This window comes from Loxodonta africana, chromosome 1 (assembly GCF_030014295.1).
Source record: "Loxodonta africana isolate mLoxAfr1 chromosome 1, mLoxAfr1.hap2, whole genome shotgun sequence".
NCBI lineage: Eukaryota > Metazoa > Chordata > Mammalia > Proboscidea > Elephantidae > Loxodonta > Loxodonta africana.
The window spans coordinates 20,998,128-21,020,708 of record NC_087342.1 but is presented as its reverse complement, the minus strand read 5'-3'; the positions used below and the strand labels follow the sequence as shown (position 1 = coordinate 21,020,708).

Below are 22,581 nucleotides of genomic sequence, written 5' to 3'. Positions count from 1 at the left end.
AACTGCCTCATAGGGTTTCCAAGGAGCACCTGGTGGATTCGAACTGCTGCCCTTTTGGTTAGCAGCCACAGCTCTTAACCACTACACCACCAGGGTTTCCTGGTAAGTGTTAGCTATTCTTAGGACAGGTGTTTTCTCACTTAATCCATTTTTTCAACAACCCAATGAGGTAGGAAGTATGACTAGCCCGTTTTACAGATTAGAACATGGGTTCAGAGACATTAAGCAAGTTTCCCAAGGTCATGGGGCTAACAAGAGGCAAACTCAAGATCCTGAACAGGTTTGTCTAGACCCAAAACTCATGATCCTAATTACTGCACCAACAGGGCAAATGCCTTCCAAGAACTCATTGTCTTACAGGGCAGAAAGGGGCAGAAGGGAACTAGTTTTTGTTGAGTGTCTACTAAGTACATAGCACTTTGTTGGGGCGTTGCATGTATATTAACATAAGTAAGCAAATAGCTCTAGCTCATATTGAAATACGACTAGGGCCTCACCAAATGCCAGAGGAAGGTGAGAGCCTCACAGCCAATCTCTTCATGCCCCCGCCAACTTTGGTTCCCCTCGTGAGGCCCCTCTTCTCCCCTCTGCTCCCTTGGGGTCTCTGGGTTGGGAGGTCAGAGAGCCCCTCTGGGGTTCGGTTTACACAGGCACCCATAGCAGGTTTTCTTTGCACTAGTCCGATTTCACCAAGTATCAAACCTGTAAGAACAAACCACAAACAAATGAGAGTTTTATTTAGGTTTCTCCTTACCTCACCCAGCCAGATTTGGAGGTAGGTGTACCCTGGTTCCCTCCTTAAAAACCAAGTATGGACTTAAAACAAACAAACAAAAAATTTCCTTACCGGTATCAATAAAGTATCTCTGTGGAACAAAATATATCAGAATTCCTCTCTAAGTATTTAATAAGACTAATTTTACTCAAGATACTAAGTACACAGAAGAGATTTCAAGGGAAAGGTTTCCCTCCATCTTCTCTAGACCTCTACCCTCTGATTTGAACAAGTATATTTAGTACACAGACTATAGAAACCAATTAAAATACTTTATAAAAATTGGGGGGAAGAGAATTGGGGAAAAGGAAAGAAATCTAAAATGTTCTTTTTTGTATGTAATATAAAACTGCATATTCAGCCTCTCTATCTATATCTCTCTATCTATATCTGTATCTATATATATCTATGGAAACCCTGGGGGCTTAGTGGTTAAGTGCTACGGCTGCTAACCAAGAGGTCGGCAGTTCGAATCCACCAGGTGCTCCTTGGAAACTCTATGGGGCAGTTCTACTCTGCCTATAGAGTGGCTATGAGTCGGAATCGACACGACAGCAGTGGGTTTTTTTTTTTTTTTCTACATCTATATCTATATAAACTTTTTGCTGTTGAGTCGATTCTGACTCATAGCGACCCTATAGGACAGAGTAGAACTGCACCACAGGGTTTCCAAGCAGTGGCTGGTGCATTCAAACTGCCCACCTTTTGGTTAGCAGTCAAGCACATAGCCACTGCGCCACCAGGGCTCCATATGGTTAAGTACAGACACACACACACACACACACACACACACACACACGTGCATACACATCAAAAAGAAGAAATACATCAAAATAATAGCAGTGGTTTTCTCTGGAGCATGAGTTTCATGGTAAGTTTATTTTCTTCTTTATGCGCTCTGTATTTTACAAATTGTGTAAAGTGAGCCTATATCACTTTTATAGCCTGGGAAACATATCAAAATTACTATTTCAGTTTTAAATTAATGTAAGGGGAAGGAGATTTGTTCATACAAGCCACCAGTATTTATAAATTTGTGAAAAAGTCTAAGACTTCCACTAAAATGGGGAAAGAACTGATTAAGAAAAATCAAAAAATAAGTTCACAAACATAGAGGTAGAGAAGTATATTTTTTATTTCCAATCTAACTTAAATTTTGCAACAAAATACTAATGATACCTCAGAAACACACTCTGCTTGCCCATTTATACCCATTTACAAAAGGTATAGGGTATGTTAATGTAGCTGTAAACTGTGATACTTAACCTTGGGGAGGGAGGTTTATACACACCTTTGAGAACCTGAGAAGAGCTACAAACAATAAGCCTTTCCTCCCTAAGAGGCAAGAAACACACCACACAAGATTTATATACATTTAGAAGCTTCCTGGTCCCTGAAACCCACCCACCCCTTCTAGAAGCCCATGAAACACAGATCAATGAACCTCTGCTTCAAGAATTTTCTTCTCCCACCTTCCCCCAATATTTTTTTTAAGAATAAATTCAAGTATACACAAAAGTTGAAAGACTAGAATAATGAACATCTATGTGCCTTCAACCTACGCTGAACAATTCTCAACATTTTTGTGATATTCAGTTCATCTACCTATATTTTTGCTGAAACATTTGAAGACCGTAGACATTATATCACATAAATATTGTATCAGATGTTCTCAACTAGCCCACCATGATACCCAAGAATATTAACAGTCATTCCATAAGACCATCTATTTCTAAGAACTTTTTTAATATAATAAACAATCATGGAGAAGATGAAGGCCCAGGAGTGCAAAAAGGGCCACAAATGATATTTTGCAAAGATGGCAAAAACACTGTCCCCAAAAGAAAATTTGGCAGAACATCTCAGTCTTGTCTGCCTAGCATGTCTTGGAGTAGTGGCTGGTTTCCCGCCCCCCTGCGCTGAGGACCAAGACGGAACATGTGGTCCAAGACTTTGGAAGAAGGAAGGAGACTTCAGTGGTCAGCTCCTGGGCCTTTGACGTCCTCTGTAAGGGCATACAGGCTCTGAGCTGGCATGGGTGGCAGACACCCATGGCACAACTTTGTAAGGCATACACAATCCCTCTCTTTTCTATTCTCTCCCACAGAGAAAGCCAAGGACCCATTTCGTGGTGTCCAGCTCTCACCTCCTAACACTGTATCCACCAAAAATGTCAACTGACTCATGGGCGTAGCTTTCCCTCCATTTCCTGCCAAGTCCCCCAAACCTGGAGACAACCAGCAGGGTTGGCTACACTCAGATTCAGATCTGCCTGGGCCGGTATTAACCCTCTCTATTCAGACCCAACTTGTTTTTCCAACCTGATGACTTCCTATAGTGATTTCTATATGTCAGGAAATTGTAGAGTTCAGAGATTAAAAAAAAAACAAAAACACATCCTATCTTGCATCACAGTCTCCATGCCAACCCCCAACACAAATTCTTCTAAGCTCCCCCTCAGATCTTGGAATGGGGGCAATGGTGGTTCCGTGGTAGAATTCTTGCCTTGCATGCAGGAGACCCGGGCTCAGTTTCTGACCAATGCACCTCATGGATTTGCATGTCGCTATGATGCTGAACAGGTTTCAGTGGAGCTGCCCAATTGAGGAAGACCAGGAAGAAAGGCCTGGTGGTCTACCTCCAAAAATCAGCCAGGGAAAACCCTATGGATCACAACGGTCAGACCCCCAGCTCATCGTGAGGCTAGCGCAGGACCGGGCAGGGTTTCGTTCCATTGTGCCTGGGGTCCCGAGCTTTGGGGGACAACTCGAAGGCAGCTAGCAACAATGATATCTCTGTGGTTGTTCTTTTGACATCGTTACTTAATTATTTGTCTCCCCGACTAGACTCAGCTCCTTGAGAACAACGTTCCTGTTCATTTCAACTTGGTATCTTCTGGTATCTCAGTTCCTGACCCATAAAAAAGTGTGAGCAAAACATATTAGTTGAATTGAAAAATTGACAAAGCCGAAGGTGTGTCCTCATCCCTTTTTCGTACCCCACAGACGGGAAGCATCTCTGAAGGCCACTTGACTCTGGCTAACAAATATACAAGCATCATTATTCTGCTGTCAGCTGAACATTTTGTTCCTTTAACGAGAGGTTTTAACCTCATTCTATATTCACTGTTCCGCCCTCCTTGATTTTACCGTAACTGACTGAATTGACTTTGATGTATTACCAGCACACCATAAATTATGAGCCTCTTTCTTTAAGGTTGGAGAGGGGAGGGACTTCGCTTCCCTGTTCAGTTATTTCAGGCCAGGGTGGGAGCAGTTTTTCAGTGCCAACAGCATCCTGATTAGAATTCAGGATGTGTGGCCAAAGGCAAACATTTCCTCTTCAAACTCAATTAAATAGGAAGAAGTGAAGGCCCCAACAAGAAAAGGCTGGCTCTCTGTGTGTGCACAGTCACGGGGTCCTGGGAAGCTTTGGGGGGATGATGCCTTATCACAGGCTTAGCAAGGCTGAGCGGGAAAGTGGTACCCAGGAAACCCCTGCACATATTCAGATCAGGCTTCCAATCCTGGCCACACAGAGCACATTCAGAGCAATCCGCCACCCATACCCCATTGCCATCAAGTCAATTCCAGTTCTTGGCAACCCCATGTGTTACAGAGTAGAGCTGCTCCATAGGGTTTTCTCGGCCATAATCTTTATAGAAGCAGACTGCCAGGCCTTTCTTATCTCGCACCATCAGGTGGCCTTGAACCACCACCCTTTAAAAAAAAAAAAAAAAGGTTAATAGCTGAGCGCAAACCATTTGTGCCACCCGGGGACCTTATTTGCAGGCTATAAAGACAGTGATTAACTCAAATCAAAGCATCTATTTGTATCTCTTCTCCCCGGATAAAAATTCTATATGCAAATTTCATACAGTTGATTGTAGCTACCAAGGGCCCAAACGATGACCGTTGTGGACATTCTGTGTTTATTGAAACATCATGCAACTAAGAGCAGTGATTTTTTTCACTAAGTCATGATCCATTATGGAATGTGAAATCATTTTACAGGAAATGCCAGTACTTTTGCTTTGATGAGATAGAAGAGAATAGAAAATATCCAGATGCATTTTACATAGTAAAGGCCAGTAGTAGACCATGAAATTATGTCACTGACTTGGTATTCTTCACTGTGAGCCATCAGCCAAAAAAGTATGAAAGCCATTCCCTTAGAGAATCTATGCCATCAAACCAGAAAGCACTCTTTCTCCTCGCCCATGTTTCCGTTCTCCAGAGCACTATGTGCAGTCACGGTGGGAAACTCAACCACCAGAAAAAATTCTTCGCATTCCTCATGAGAGTAGATGTCATGTGACACCAAGGTGCTTCCATTCCCAGTCAATCTGTTGCCATGTCTTGGCCCTACTCAGGCCCACCACACTTGAAACTTATCCCTCTGATTCTTTTTTTTTTAATTGTGATAAAAATACATATGATACTTGCCTTTTTTTCTTACCATTTTAAGTGTACAATTCAGTGAGATGAATTACATTCCCAGCGTTGTACAACCATCATCACCACTATCTATTTCCAAAACTTTTTTGTCACTCCAAACAAATTCTGTATCCCTTAAGTAATAACTTCTCATTTTCCCCTCCCCTCAGCCCCTGGAAACCTGTAATCTACTTTGGTCTCTAAACATTTGCCTATTCTAGATATTTCATATAAGCAGGATCATACAACTTCTACCCTTTGTGTCTGACTTTGTTCACTTAGTACAACACTTCCATACTGTGCCACGTGCAGAACGTCATTTCTCTTTACCGCTGAGTACTGTTCCATTGTGTGTATGGACCACGCTTGGTTTATCCATTCCTCTGTTGGTGGACACTTGGGTTGCTTCCACCCCCTGGCCCTAGGACCCTTCATTCTTCACCTTGTTAGAGCCTCACACAGTTCACATCCATCTTGCTGGGTACACTGTTGCTTCTCTGCAGTCTTAGATACTCCACAGACTTTCCGGATCACCCTGAAACAGACTTACTTTACTTGGAGCTCCTGAAGTCTTTGTGGAAACAAAGGAAAAACCTTACTTGTTTTCATTGACCAGCTTCTTTGTCTCCTATGTCAATGTGCACCTTCCTACCCAATATCCCCTTTTGCCATTTTGCCAGGAGGAGGGTCACTCTGGCTTCCATTAAGGATTCTCTCTTGTCCATGAATTTTTTGACTCTTCCAGCCCCGAGGTCCAATAATCTGGCAAATAACCCACCACTGTGCTCTGTCTCCTACAGGGCCTGCCTTGTGGATCTGCTATAGGTTTTCTGATTACATGTAGTTAAGGACTGTAAGCAGTCTAGCTGAGTGGAGTAGACCCGAGCACGTGCTTGGACATCAGCAGACCTGCGTTCAAGTTTTTGGTACTGTCAATTTACTGGCTGTTGACCTTGAGCTTCTTAAGGAGGAAAGAAAAGGAAAAAGGAAAGGAAGAAAATCTGATGCATGGGCTGACCTGCAACTGGGCCACAGCGTTCCTCTCATTCTTGCTTTAACTTGAGCTCATGTGCATCTTTCTACCAGTAGCATCGTCTGGTTTGGTGGGCCCACAACTCTGTTCCAACACGAAGAATCCACTTAATACAAAGCAAGCAAGTTGCTTAACTTCTCTAAGCTTCATCTGCAAAATCAAGATTAATGCAAACACCCGTCTAAGGGAGTTGTTGAAGCCTATTAAAAAAAAAAAAAAAGATTGATTAAATTTCCTGTGCTGAATCTCTCTTGAGCATCTTACAAGTGGACTTTGAAAAAGTCTTCATTCTTTCAGTGCTTTCAGAAATCTATATTACCTGGGGGAGAAGTATATAAAACAGAGACTTCCTGAAAAAAAGTGTTACCTAATAAGGCAAGCCACTCTTAACACTTTAGAATTACATAAAAATAGAAAGGAAGAAAGGAAAGAAGGAGAAAAGAAAAGGAAGAAAACTTGATGCATGGGCTGACCTCTTGCAACTGGACCATAAGTTGTTCTCATTCTTGCTTTAACGTGAGCCCATCTGCATCTTTCTATGAGCAGCGTCATCTGGTTTGGTGGGCCTGTGAGTCTCTTCCAATGAAAAAAGAGGGTTCCCCTTAATGGGACGTAAGCATGCTGCTGAAAAACAGCACTCATCTTTTCTTGTGCGTTATTTGTCCAAAGAAGAAATAGCCCAATAACCCAAAGTAACCAAGGTTGTTATTTGAAGGAACTGCTTTTGACATCTGGGATTGGTCTCTCCTCTGAGATAGCCATGAATGGTGTGGCTTCAAAAAATACACAGTTGATTTTAAAAGGATTTTAGAAACCTCCCATAATGTACTCATTGCACACCAACAAGAAAAATGCTAACTCTTCCATTTTTTAAATGGTCAAAAAACATAAACAGGTAATTCAGAAGGAAGAAATAAAAATTGCTAATAAATATACATAAATGTTTAAGTTCACTAATGATCAGGGAAATATAGAAAAGCATCACGCTCGGTGTCAAAAAAAAATTTCCAAGATCTACCCTTAAGTACAATACTGTAAGTGACAGAATAATATCTATACACCCACAAGGATGACCAGATAATATGACTATTATTCAAATTTACCCACCAACCAGTAATGCCAAGGCAAAAAAAAAGCACTACCGAGTCAATTCCAACTTATAGTGAGCCTATAGGACAGAGTAGAATTGTTCCACAGGGTTTCCAAGGCTGTAAATCTTTACGGAAGCAGACTGCCACTGGGTAGGTTTGAAGCATCAGCCTTTCCAGTTAGTTAGTGTAAAAATACCAAAGCCAAACCCGGTTGACAATGAGTCAATTCCAACTCACAGCAACCCTATAGGACAAATGAGAACTGCTCCATAGGGTTTCCAAGGAGCAGTTGGTGGATTTGAGCTGCCAACCTTTGGGTTAGCAGCCAAGCTCTTAACCACTAAGCCACCAGAGCTCCTTAGTGTAGGAATCATAGGCCAGGCATTCTCCTCTCCTGGTGGGTCTAGAGAGGATAAGCTTTACTGATAGGAATTTAGCAAGACAAACCAACAACTTTAGAGGTTCCACGGCTTTGGATAGTCATTGAAATGCCATGAATACATCAAGGAAATAATCAGACACTAGGCAGGTAGACACGTAGACATATGTATTCAAAATGCTCGTTACAATGTTATTTGTTATTTTTTTAATAATGAAAAAACGAGAAAGCAACCTAAATGTCTAACAAGGAATGTGGTAAAAAAATGATGGTTCATCAATATGACGTAATATTATAAAATAGAGTCATTTAAATTGTGTTTCCAAAATTTTTAAAGGTATGGGAAAGTGTGGGCTATGAAACTTTATATATGGAATGTTCCAAGTAAGTAAATAGAGACACCGATAAAAGAAGGTTAAAATGAAACATCCCAACCAGTGCTGTATGTATAATTTTATAATCATATCCTCTATCCTATGTAGTGGAGCCCTGGTGGCACAGTGGTTAAGAGCTCAGCTGCTAATTAAAAGGCCGGCAGTTCGAACCCATCAGCTGCTCCTTGGGAATCCTATGGGGCAGTTTGACTGTGTCCTATAGAGTCTCCATGAGTCAGATTCAACAGCAACAGATTTGGTTTTGGCTTTGGTAAGTTTACGGTCAACACAAAGCCTTTCATGTAGCAAGCGTTCAGTAAATCATCTAATTTAATTTTAGTAATAGAAAAACAGAGCAAGCCATAAATGCTACTGAAATCTGATGAATAAGAATGCTGTGCACAAGAGGAAAGAAAAGAACACACTCAGAGAAGGGTCCATAGAAAGGCTGGTACTTGAATTGGACCTTAAACGAGGGTCTGATCATGTGCCAACAGTGGCGTAACAGTTAAGCACTTGGCAGCTAACCAAAAAGTTGGCAGTTTGAACCCACCCAGTGGCTCCGCAGGAGAAAAGACCTGGTGATCTGCTTACGAAAAGGTTACAGCCAAGAAAACCCTACAGGGCAGTTCTACTCTGTCACATGGAGTTGCTATGAGTCCAAATTGACTCAACGGCACCCGACAACAATTATGTGCCAGGACGGAGGAACTGACTCGATGACATTGGGTTTGGGTTTTTTGGTTTTATGGAGGATGGGAGAAGAAAGTATCTATGGTAGATAAAGATGTTTCTCACAGGTATCCCAGATATACGTCCCATGGCCTCACGGGCTTTGTGCTTTCTACATGCTCGTTTCTAGCCACATAGAAAACAAACCAACCAACCCGTTGCCATCCAGTCAATTCTGACTCACAGTGACCCTACAGAACAGAGTAGAACTGCCCCATAGGGTTTCCAAGGAGTAGCTGGTGGATTTGAACTGCCAACCTTTTGGTTAAGCAGCCAAGCTCTTAACCACTGTGCCACCAGGGCTCCACGTGGAAGCCTCTCTAAATGTTTTTCCTGGAGATACAGAAACAAATGGAGACACAGGACTGTTGGGTCATGTAGCCAGTGGCAACTTCTGTACGAGGCAAGAGCAGTGGCCTCTGTACATCCATTCCATGGCAACAGTTTAATCTGAATGCTGATGGTGGTGGACCCTGAGGTGCCAGGCTTATCAAATCCCCCTGATCTGTGCCACACTTTACAGTGTAGCCCGCACTTCTACACGGTCTCTCGCTTACTCTCTCACCATCCTCGTGTGGTCTTCTCAGTCTCCAGTTAAGGAAATGGAGGCTCAGTGAAGTGAGAGGACATGCTCAAGGTCAGAACCAAATGGTATAAAACCAAAGCTTGGCCCCAAGCCTTTAATTTGTCTGGCACTTTTTCCTCTATAATGCAAGACTAAATTGTGATACGTTGTTGGAGAAATACTATCCTCAGAAAGCTTTGGTTATCTCTTCCCCTTTGCATTAAAACAAACCAACCAACCCTTCCAACCCTGTCCACGTGCCTTGGGTGTTGTGAGGTCCCAAATACATCAGCAGCATCCCTGGGCAGTGCAAATGGTTAACACGCTCGACTGCTGACCAAAAGGTTGGAGGTTTGCATCCACCCAGAGGTGCCTCAAAAGAAAAGTGCTGGTGATCTACTTCCAAAAAATCAGTCATTGAAAATCCTGTGGAGCACAGTTCTACTTGGACACGCATGGGGTCGCCATGAGTCGGAATCAACTTGACGGCAACTGTGAATGTACGTCAACATTTTTAGTCATATTGGATGGAGACAGTAGATACCAGATAATAACACAAATAAAAATAAAATACGGTAGTTGAAGATTTCCAAAAGCAATGATCAGAATCCACTCTACCCATATTTTTTGTGGGCATATACAAATGTTTCCTGGTGGATTCCCTTTAGAAATCAGTGAACAAGAAAAGATTAAAAGTCACTGAGAGATTATTACAACATAACCAGGATGGGCTTGTCTGGACACTACATTCCACTCGGAGCTTCCTGGTTGCCAGGGAAAAGTCAACAAAGTATCACCTTAGTCGATGCTACAGAAACAAACATGATTAGCGGGGTTTCCTTATGTTCTGAAAGGGTTTTATAAGCAAAGCCTGGCAGATAGGTAAGACTTTTCTATTAGAAAATAACTCCCGCTGCTACCAAAATGTAAACACAGACACACACACACACACACATCCTAAGACAGCTGAAAGCCAAGAAAGAAGTGCCCTGTTGTACTGTCAACCTTGTAGAGTTACAGAGGTTAACACAAGGCAAAACATGGTTAGGAGAAGAACATTTCTTTTTAGTTGGGCAGCCTTATTTTATTTTTTTAGTGAAATTTAGGAATCTACACCAATGCAAACTCATAAAAATTCAGAAAGCTTTCCAAGAAGTCTAAATTATTCTTTTAAAAATAGGAAAATAGACTAAGCCCAACCCAACTGCCACTGAATAGATTCCAACTCATAGCAACCCTGTAGGACAAAGTAGAACTGCCCCATAGGGTTTCCAAGGCTGTAATCTTCATGGAAGCAGACTGCCACATCTTTCTTCCACGGAGAGGCTGGTGAATTTGAACCACCAGCCTTCCGGTTAGCAGCTGAGCACGTAACCACCGCACCATGAGGGCTCCTCAGAAAAACAGAAGCCAGGAGAAAAGAGATTTGCCCCAAATATATTTGGAAAAATGCAGCTTCGGTATATATACCAGCCTGCTGGAACTGCTCATCAAGATTGCCAAAAACAGTCCTACATGATCCCTTTTGTAACAGAGAACTTAGGAACTTCACATTAACATTCACATAATTCATGTGCCCACAGGATGAAGGAGACTTTAATGTCTTAGTCATGTTACGGCTTCTTCCCACCAGACCAGGTTTTTTTCTGTTGATCTACCTATTGAGTCTTTCTGCAGAGATAATGCCATAGTGAGTGCCCGCCTCTTTCCCAGTGATATTTTTCCAAATATAACCTATAATTAAAAAAAAAAATAAAAACCTTTGCTGTCAACTCAAATCCGACTCATAGTGACCCTATAGGTCAGAGTAGAACTGCCCCAAAGAGTTTCCAAGGAGCGCCTGGTGGATTTGAACTGCCAACCTTTTGGTTAGCAGCCATAGCACTTAACCACTATACCACCAGGGTTTCCCTAATAAATGAGGTAAAAAAAAAATCAAGATTTGCTTTGGGGGTTGTTAGTAGAATTGGTTGTGGTAGTGATGGTGGTAGTGATCATGGTTCTTTTTATCTTTTCTTTTTTATCCAGGGGTTCTCTTTTTCTTACTTTATTTGACCCTAGATAAAAAGAAGTTAAAAAAAACACTATTGAGTAAGGCTACATTCACAAAGCCAGCTAGACCACAAAAAACTCCCCCTAAGTCCTAAATCTCTCCTCTGAGTTGGTTCGCCTGAAGGTCTAGAGCTAAGAGATTTCTTCCTCTGGGCCCTTTGAAATAACCATAATTAGCACTTACGCAAAGGCTTATGATACACTGGTATCATATACAACAAGAGTCAGCAAACTATGGCCCACAGGAGATTAGTAGCTACAAGAGAGACCATATGTTCCACAAAACCAAAAATATTTTCTAACTGGCCCATTAGAGAGCAAGTTTGCCCGTCCCTGATAGGCATACCCACACTGGATCTCACAGCCACCCACTTCTGTTGATAGTCAACTATTACTTCGGTCTCAACAGCTATTTGAGATTCCTTCTGGAAAACCGCCTGCAAAGAACACCAGCTTATTGGGACGGAAGGAGGAAATGGGGCAGGAGACCGGAGGGTCGAGGGGTAGAGAATTACCTGCAGGCAGTAAAAGCTCCCCACGTCAGAGCTCTCCTGTTGAGCAAGTCCAGAACGTTAGCTCTTTGTGCCTCTCCCCTCCTCCACATTTTCTCCTCAACATTTCCTCGGGCGTGTACAATGGTGTGTTGGAATAGCTTGTACCAGCTCATGTGAGGCAGCTGTGAGCATCTCCTCCTGGCTCCGTGTTCAGTGACATCACATTGGCAGCTCGATATGGGTCAAGACAGGAGTATTTACACCACGGTAACCACCAAAAGGTACAAATCAAACCCCACCCCCCAATTATTAAACATTTACCAGCTCACTGCTGCAATAGATACGTAAGTATCATATATAACTTCACATAAAGGGCAACGGGTCATAGATTGTGAAGGATGCTGGTTGCACTGCCCCATCCCCCTTCCAGCTGAAGTAGTGGCTCACAGCTGAGCCCTTCCCAAAGAACTGCCTGAAACTGAAGGGACCTGCCCTGCCCCAGGTCTGTTCTTTTCCCGGGGCAATCCACAGGCAGCCACTAGTCCATGCAGGGTAAAAAGCCCTAGCCCTTATCTCAATTCAGAACAGCTCCCGCTCCAGCTCCAAAGCTCCCCTGGGGTTCAGCTGAAAAGAAAGAACGAGAAAGAGAGAGAGAGAGGGAAGAGGAGGAGAGGAGAGAAGAGGGGAGAGGGGGAGAGCAAAGATGGAGAGAGAGATTGAAAGAAATTGACCAAGAGAGAGGCTCATTTTCCCATCACTGAATTCCCCTTCATCTTCTTCTATCTCGAGTGTGGTTCATTTTTCATTTCCTTGAGGTGCATTCTAGAATACTTTGCTCAGATGGAGTAGCCAGCTGATGCCCCTTTTTTTCACCCTGACCAACAAGAGGAATTTCGGCTGTGGCTAGTATTTAGTAGGCTTCATCCCCGTCTCTCTCCTTTTCCTTTGTAATTAACATTTCCTTCTTTGTATTGAAGGATGTAAGAAGTTCTTTTTGCACCTGCACCTCAATTCAAGAATCTTCCCAGGATGGGCTTAGGTATGTGGTTTTCAATCCTAGTGATTCTGTGAGTTCTTTTTAATCCTCAGACCTGACTCTTTTTCACTCAGGAAAAGTATCTTCTATTATTTGTTTAATGGTTCCCTCTCCTTCATCTGTTCATTTTTTTCCAGCATTTTCATTATTTTATTTTATATAAATACAAGCACATGCATACACAAAATATATTCTTATTCACCTTTTTTTTTTAAACAATATGTCCTGGTGATCATTCACGTCAATTTATAAAGAGTTTCGTCATTCTTTTTACAGCTACATAGCATTCCCTTATGTGAATGGACTATTTTATATTCAACCAGAACCCTATTGATGTTCATCTGGAATGTTTCCAAGCTTTTGGTTTAAGACATCATCTTTAATGGATAAAAAATATGGATGTCGCGTACTTGATTTAGCCAGCTCCCTGTTTACAAACATTTAAGTTATTTTAATATTTTGCCACTGTAATTTTTTTAAATGCTCTAATGAGAATCTTTCAGCAAAATCTTTAAACAAATCTTTAATTATTTTGGTAGAATAAATTTCCTGGAACTGGAATTTCTGGGTCTGTGTTTTTTCACTTATTTATTCCCTGTTGATTTGGGCACTGTCTTAGGCTGAATTCGCTAGAGAAGCAAAACCAGTAAAGTGTATATAAGTATACACAAACAGACAGATTTATATCAAAGAAATAGCTCATGCAGTTGTAGCAGCTAGAACAGCCCAAGTCCGTGGGTCAGAAAAGAGGCTTCTCCTGATACATGTAGCCACAGGGGCTGGTGAACCCAAGATCAGCAGGTCAGAGAGCAGGGCTCTTGCTCACAGGCTGTGAAGATCAAAGAATCCCAAAGATCAGCAGGCAAGGACCTAGGTAAGCTGCTAGCTCAAGTCCCAAGAACCAGAGATCAGATGAACAGGAGCCAGCTACAGGATCTAGAATGAACAAAAGTCGACAAGCCTTGCCAGAATATCCACTTATATTCAATGCAGGCCACACACCCAAGGAAACTCCCTTTCAGCTGATTGGCTACTCACAGCAGATCCCATCAGGAAGATGATCACATTATATCAAATCTCATCATGGAAGTGGTCACAGCATCACACCACTGTCAAATCACTGAGAAGCATGGCCCAGCCAAGCTGACACGCAACCTTAACCATCACAGGCACTATTTAGACATATCACAAAAAATCTGGATAATAATTCTTGATTTGGCAATTCAATAACTTCATTCTGTCATCCAGAATATAGAGTTTATTCAAATCCAAAATTTACAGACATCAAAAAGCTGAATTCATAACAGTAGGCACAGTGGTTCAGAGGTCAGTTGCTAATCAAAAGGTTGGAAGTTCAAATCCGCCAGCCGCTCCCTGGAAACCCTATGGGGCAGTTCTTCTCTGTCCTATAGGGCTGCTATGAGTCCGAATCGACTCTACAGCAACAGCTTTTGGGTTTTCCATGGGAAAATAGCCAATGAACCAGTGCGGAACTGTGCTCCGTCGGGGTTTCAAGGGTTGATTTTTACGGAAGTGGATCTCCAGGACTTTCTTGCAAGGAGCCTTTGGGTGGACTTGAACAGTCAACCTTTCGGTTAGCAGCTGAGCACATTAACTGTTTGCACTTGGTGGACAAATAACATTGGTTCTTACATCTAAGACATGGAGAATCAACGGGGAATAGATAAATAAGTTAAAAAAAGTTTCATCTATCAAACTGAATAAATGAAAGCTTTGATTGAGGTGATATACAAATGAAATTTATCTACATGGATTGTTTCAACCCAACTCATTACTGTGGTTTAATTTGAATATTCACTTTGGTTTGTAACAAGTCTTTTCTTATTGCTTTACTTGCACACATGCCCTTTTGTAGACAGGACAAATGTAGAAAAATTTGAAGCTATTGCCAAGTTCCTTAGAAACCTACAGTTTGGCACTGCTGAGAAAAAGTAGTATGTTCTACACTGTTCTCATGGAAAGCCACCAAGAAGGACAACATTGGCTCACACTGAGTCAAGGGAAGTAATTAAAGAAGAAAAAGAGTGAGGGTTATCTTGCTTCCTTTAGACAAGACTTGAATGATTTCTCCCTGAAGATGCAGTCCCTGATAAACATACAAACCGAAAAAACAAACCCATTGCCGTCAAGTCAATTCTGACTCATATAGATTAGAACTGCCACATAGGATTTCCAAGGAGCGGCTGGTGGATTTGAACTGCTGACCTTCTGATGAGCAGCCGATCTCTTAACCACTTCGCCACCAGAGCTCCAAAAACATATAACACAGAGGAATTAATTCTGAAGGACTGTAGAGAAAGCCATTTCTGCAGTAAGACCTGGGGGAGAAGGAAATGACTAGTCAAAGTTCTGATTCTGACTAAGGAAGCAAATAATGACCCCAGCACCTAGGGAGGTACATACCAAGTGATAAAGATTATGAACATATCAACAGTGCCACGGAGGAAAGCTGCTACAAAGACAAAAGAGCTGCTGTTTACCAAAGACAGAGTCAACAGAATAGAAATCTTCTGCCAACAGAAACCAAACGTATCCAGGATTCCATGAAAGGACTTGAGGAGCCATCATATAAAATATTAGGATAAAAAAGCATCTGTGCTATAGACCTGTTATGGATTGAATTGTGTCCTCCAAAAATATGTGTTGGAATCCTGGCCCCATACCTGTAAATATGATCCCATTTGGAAATAGGACATTCTTTGTTACGATAAATAAGTCATATCTGAGTGGGCGTGGTTCTAAATCTAATCACTTCTGAGTTGCGAAAAAGAGCAGAGTGGACACAAAGACATACACACCAGGGAAGGCAGACACCGTATGAGGACCATCTACAAGCCAAGGATCACAAAGACACCAAGGCACATCCCAGGGCTACCAAGAGGAAGGAACCAACATGGAACACACCTTCATTTAGTCTTCTAGCCTCCAGAATTGTGAGAAATTTCTGCTCCTTAAAGCCACCTATTTCTGGTATGTATGTTGTAGCAGCACTAGGTAACAGAGACAGATCCCATCCGAGTTCCCAACATGTAAATTTGAAAAGATAAGAGGTGAGAGTGGAGGAGGGTGGACAACAGACATGACAAGAGAAGAGGCTGTGAGTAGCGCTGCGTGGGATGGAGAGAATAATAATTCTGGTAGAGTGGAGATCCTAGAGATAAAGACTCTCTCCTGTAACTGGTTAACTCAAATGTCTTATAGGGCCAGACACAATGTCTGTGGCTGAAGCCAATCGTATGATAGGGAGTAGTGAGTAAGAGTATAAGGTAAGAGAGAGCATGTTCCTATCTAAAGACAGCAGTGGCTACCCAGACTCAAGTAATGGTTGCTACTAAGGAATTTGGGTCCATATCTATGAGTCGGAATCAACTCGATGGCAACTGGTTTTTTTTGTTTTGTTTTGTTTTGTTTTGCCATATCTGGAAACCCTGATGGCACAGTTGTTAAGAGCTACAGCTGCTAATTAAAAGGTCAGCAGTTTGAATCCACCAGGCACTCCTTAGAAACCCTGTGAGGCAGTTCTACTCCGTTCTTTATTGTCGCTATGAGTTGGAATTGGCTCGACGGTAACAGGTTTGGTTTTGTTTTTTAATTGCCATATCTCATGATTTTTCAAGAAAAGCCAGAAATTTGGAGTTTTGAGTGAAAAATTCCAACTGTTATGTTAGCAAGTTTTTTTTTTTAATTAAATATTACAAAGGTCAATCAAAACACATCTGCAAGCTCCCTCATTGGTTATCTCTGTAACTGACTTCAGGCTACCAAGCCTGAGGAAGCTGTTCGCTCCTACTGGTCCTGAAACAGAAAACCAGCTGCCATCAAATTCTGACTCATGGTGACCTCGTGTGTGGTAGAGTAGAACTGTACTCTATAGAATTTTCAATGGCTAATATATATTTTTTTAATATTTTGGGAAGTAGATAACCAGGCCTTTCTTCTGAGGTGCCTCTAGATAGACTCAAAGCTCCAACCTTTCAGTTAGCAGCCAGGCATATAAATCATTTGCCACACCCAGGGACTCCTCCTGGGCCTTAACCAAGAACAAAAACCAAACGTGTTGCCATAGAGTTGATTCTGACTCATAGTGACCCTATATGACAAAGTAGAACTGCCCCATACGGTTTCCAAGGAGCAGCTGGTGGATTCAAACTGCCGACCTTTTGGTTAGCAGCTGAGCTCTTAACGACTGTGCCACGAGGACTCCCTACTGGGCCTTACCATTCCTTTATCCCAAGAGGTAAAATGGATGCTCAAGTACAATGGGCCTTACAAATAAAACCTTTCTCCTTTTTTTTTTTTTTTTTTTAGGGCAATATATATTCAAGGTCTCTTATTCAATTCCCCAGGTTCTGTCATCTCATAAGTAACAGTGTTAGTTCAAAATACACTTCAGATATCAAAAACAGTCAACCTCAAATAAGGTTCTAACTTGCCACATTTCAAACTGGTTCGTGGCAGTACAGTCCAAGCTTTTTTCATCTTGCTAATGAAAACTGCACACTGACTGGGGAGTCCATACCTGCATTCCAAGATGCTCATGCAGCCCTTGGAGAAGAAAAGGAAAGACTCCCCCCACCACCAGTGGGCAAACCTTCCCACTGCGATGACTGGTTTCTTCGATGCTGCAGAGACACAAGTCATCCATCCATTATTCTCCTTCTCCAAGAACTCCTATCATTTACACCTTAGGTCTCCTGAATCTAGCCTCCTAATCTCTTACTTTGCCCCCATGATTTTCATCTTTTTGGATTTTCGTTCTGCACTTGGGATGTTTCTTTCACTTGATCTTCCGAGTCCATATTCCTCTGTAGTTCATCCAATGAGTATTTTAGTTCAAAATATGTTTTAACTCCAGGAAGTCTTTCTTTGTAAAGTGTTTGAATGTCCTTCTTATCATTTCTGCTCAGGTTGTCTATTCCAGCAGCGTTATTTCCTCAAAGGGACTGTTTGGTGGATTCCTCTTGTTCTCCCTCTTTCTGCCTGCTAAGCCCCCTTATGTACAGAGTTGTTTTATCTGTTCTCTGAAATTCAGGTCCAGCTTCTGGGAGTTCCTTAAGTGACAACAGTCCTGTGAGTTGTGGAAGGGATGGCCCCTGGTGGGAACAGTCAAGGCGCCAGGAGGAAGGAAGCCCCTTTTCAGCTTCACTCCCTTCTGTGTTCACCTACCTGTTCAGCTTCTCCTCAGCAATCGAGGGTCAAGGAGGTCTGCTCATTGGTGCCGATGTAGCCATTTCCCCAAAGGTCCAAGGATCTCTCTAGGCACCACAATTAGATCGTAAGCCCCAGGCTGTCCATCTACTGGCTCAGAAGGAGAAATCCCCAGCCTAGCTCTCTTCACGAGGTCTCTGACAGAGCTGTGGCCACCCTTACTCCTCAGGGCTTCACCTCCCATCATCCCAGCAGCTGCCTCATTGGGCTGGAGGTGGGAGTACAGGACAGTCAAGGCAAGTTCTTATTAGATTCTCCACTCCACCCCCTTAATATGCCCAGAGGACAAATTTGATCTGCTATCCCTGGCAAATGCTTAATTTACTACTGAAAGGATTTAATTGTTTGTTCTCCAACTGATCTCTTTGGGGAAGTCCTTCAAAGTTACATGCATTAGTTAAAACATTTCTGAGTAATTGACTTTACTTTAAAATTGTGTTCATTGGGAAAACAACTGGGGAAAAGAGTAGATTATGAAATATGTACAGTATATGTATTTACCCACATCCACAGATATTCTAAATAGCTATGTTAAATACACCCAGAAAAGGTTCTAAACACTGAATTGTTATCTCTGAATGATGAATTTATAAATAATTTTTATTATCGTCTTTTTTCTTATCTGAATTCTCTAATATTTCTTGTGTAATGAAAAATAAAAATTCTCCTGTTCAAGTGTCCACCATTAATGTATATTATAAAATATTGTTTGACTCTCACAAGCATTTTCGGAGGGTGTGTGGAGGGAAATGGCAAACAACTCTTGGCTGCTGAGTTTTATATTCTTTGTCTGTAAAATGGCAGCCCATACTGGGGACTCCATAGTCTCAGTGGACTCACCAGGCTGTTAGTAACCAATGGGGACAAAGGAGGACCTTAGACAGAAGTTTCTTGCCGAGAGTTGCCCAGGACAGTCACCATTTAAGATGTCCCCAGGCCTGGAATGGAGTTCAGAAGCAAAGCTCAGTGCCCTGATGTCTGTGGTTTCCATGACTGCCTAGCACTGGCCAAATGGATTGGAAGATATCCCAGAGCAGATGCATTTCCAGTTTACTGCTGAATCTCCAGCACCAAGCACATTGTCTAGAACTGAGTCGTCACTCAATAAACACTGGTTGAATGAATGAATGATTGCATCGCCTCTCAGCTGATGTGGTGATATAGGACATATTGGTAGAGGCATTCACTGCTTTGAGGCCATCTTTGGACTTAAAATTCCATCTGGGTGAAAGGCCAAAATTTGAGTTATATAAGGAAGATTTCAGCTCAGCAAAAAGTTCACAATTTAATTTGTCGATGAAGGTTCTGGCTCCTGTTGGGTCATATGGGAGGCTTAGCTCTTCCTCAAAGAGCTAAGTTCCTTGTCAGTGAACATGACCTGGAAGGGGCTGACTAACTCTGGTGGTAGGGGGGAGAGAGAAGGATTTTGTGCTGTCTTGAAGGGAGACCAGATACCCTCTAAGTATCCTTCTATTTCAGACTCTATGGACAAATGCAATTCTTGGCTGAGAAACCTTACACAAATTTGTCTTTCTTCCAGAAATATTCCTCAACTCTGAAGTCATTTCTGTGTTTATTAAAACTCTCCTTTGAGACAAGTCACTATGATTCAAGGGAACGACTGGGTCCTTGTATCAACCAGGAGAGTGATAGGCACTCCTCAAGAAAGCCTCCTGTGGGCACCTTGGACTGGCCTAATATCAGCAGAGGGAGAGCCATATGGAACTGTATCCCTTGATCCATTCCACAGGTACCCAAAAAGTCCAATCCCCCGGAAGACATTCTGTAGAATGGGTGATATATATGTATTTAACAACAGATACTACATGGGCACCAGCCACTGAGAAACAGTGTGGAACCAGAGAGATGGCTCAGTATGGATCTAGAAATATGGCTCCGGAGAGATGGATCTGTAGGCCCTCTGCATTTGGTTGCTGGATTTTGGGGAGGCTCTGGAGTAGGGAGTGAGTGGCCAGGGCAGCAGGGGAGCTCTTAGGACGTTAAGGACAGCAGCTACTTAACTGGTACAGAAGGCTTTCAACTGTTTAAAAACCAGAATGGCCCCACCAGTGGATACCAGCTAGATATCAGCCAGGCTTTAAACCACTTCTGAGTAGAGCTGACCCGCTGGCAGAGGCCACAACCCCATTGCTCCAAACCACATTTTATAGAGTTCTTTTATTAGTCCCTCATGTAACCCATAGCCACACCATAAAATTAAACACCCCATTCTGTACATCAAGTCCACTGACTTCTTGATCCCTGATTAGCACTGGGCTTTTCCCTCTAGGGATTGGATTACAGTAACATTATAACTGTCAGTAAAGGAATCTTTGCTGGGAGCAGTCAAATCCTTCAGACTGATTCAGTTTATGATGGAGTCACCACATATCACAGTATTCTAGCCTTTCTCTGCATCCCCTTTGCCAACATTCTATCAGCGTCTGCATCATTCATTCCTACCCCTGCTCATCCTTTTCTGGGAATCCCCTTGCCTTCCCAGCTTCCTTCCATCTCTTGATAGGACCTACAGCCATTGGTGCTCAAATGCTTGCCTACAGTCACTGGTTGGGGTAGCCCCAACTCACCCCTGGGAATAAATTTAGCCTGTGGGTGATACCCCAGATGGAGAGGTTATCTTTAGCCTGGCAGAGGCTGGGAGTCAGTCTGGGCCATGATGCGAAACAGCAGAGGAGGAGGGAAAGGAGGAAAGGAAACTATCGCTGGTGAGTCTACAAGAGCAGAGCTCAAGTGTACTCAGGTGGCGGAGAACTAAAAGTCACGGCAGCCTTCCTGAAACATGAGGCTTTTCCGGGAACACCCTGGAATAATGGTCTGCTTCATTCCATCCCATGAGCTGGGAACAATTTTAATAGCAGAAAATATGGCTCCATTATGGGCACGCCGTCTAAAACCACAAGCACACATGTGCTTTCAAAAACGCAGCCAACTCCGTGTGAGCGGTGGTTTTCAAGCCTTCCCGTTCAGATCTGTTTACTACTTGTTCATTAGTTTTGCTGCCTGCAGGTGCAAAAGGTTTAAGACCATTAAAACATGTACGGAAAAAAAATTTACATGGGGAAAATTATACTGCCTGAATTAGGAAAAGACCACTACTGTTCGATGGTGAAGGTGGGGTGCCTCTGTCTACTTCAGAAACACCAATGGGCTTAGCTTGAAAAGCTCTACGACTGCTGTTCTGAACTATTCGAGAAAGACTCTAGACTTTTCTCTTCCAAAGGAGACCAAATAACTTTCCTTGTTACCACTCTGGTAACAAGAAATTCTTCCTGTGAGCTCACTAAATCCTTCCTGCTATAGCTTGTGTCCACAGCCTCTTGTTTTGGTCTTCCTCACAGAACAATTGATCAAAATCTTTTGTCGAAACAACTGCACACTTGCTAATTATTATTAGGGGAAACCTAAGTCCTAGTTTGAACCTGAGCAGGAGTCTAACATGTCTGAGCCTGCCTGACAGCTGTGTGAGTGGCTGAGGAGCCTCCTGGGAGGGAACTCATTCTGTGGGAAAGGAGACCTGAGAGGCCCAGGTTGACCCTGTGAGACACTCCTGTTCATTGGAGGAGAAGAGTGATTAATTCTGAGTGTAGTTTGGCTGGAGTCCCTGGGTGGTACAAACGGTTAACATGCTTGGTTGCTAACCAAAAGGTTGGAGGTTCCAGTCTACCCAGTGGCACCTAAAAAGAAAGGCCTAGCAATCTGCTTTGAAAAATCAACGACTGAAAACCCTATGGAGCACAGTTCTTCCCTGACACCCATGAGGCCACCATAAGTTAGAATCAACTTGTTGTATCTGGTCAACTGGTTACCCAACAAATAATTTTGCTGATCTTCACTAGTTGAACCCCTCATAATCCATCCTGACAGCACACGGGTGCTTGCTAAAATGGCCCGACGTTTCCCATCCATAACCAATTTATAGCCAATCATGCCTCCTTTTTCTACTCCCCTTGGGCCAGACAGGCCTGTTTCCAGATAATATTTGAGGTGTCCAGATTTTACTACTACCTAGCTTTTGTTAATAAATGTCATTCAGAACGTGCAATGCTGTCATTGTTTTTAGGTGCCATCGAGTTGATTTCAACTCATAATGACCCATGTGACAGAGTGGAACTGCCTCATAGGGTTTTCTTGGCTACACTCTTTATGAAAGCAAATCACCAGGTCTTTCTACGATGGAGCAGCTGGGTGGGTTCGAACCGCCAACCTTTCGGTCACTAGCCAAGCACTTAACTAGCCCCATGAGGGGTCCATTGTGGAAGAACTTTAACCCTCTTTTCCTGAGTGTCAATAATCACGACAATATCACCTACAAATGCACTGAGTATGTTCACAACCTCATTCAGTGATCATAAAAAATATATAAC

The 22,581-nt window shown here is 42.6% G+C and overlaps 1 long non-coding RNA gene across 6 annotated transcripts in view; it reads right to left on the bottom strand.

Annotated features, from left to right (window-relative positions):
• Positions 1 to 1,627: 1,627 nt before the first annotated feature.
• LOC111751432 (uncharacterized) overlaps positions 1,628 to 22,581 on the bottom strand; it is a 125,804-nt gene continuing 104,850 nt past the window's right edge. For 5 of the 6 annotated variants that reach the window (XR_010318357.1, XR_010318358.1, XR_010318379.1 and 2 more), the window contains 3 exons: positions 11,953 to 12,162; positions 6,230 to 6,444; positions 1,630 to 4,494 (listed from right to left, as the gene is read on the bottom strand). This is a non-coding gene — a long non-coding RNA (uncharacterized LOC111751432). Of the gene's footprint in view, positions 4,495 to 6,229; positions 6,445 to 11,952; positions 12,163 to 22,581 lie in introns of all 6 variants that reach the window. The other variant, XR_010318354.1, reaches the window with a different exon arrangement.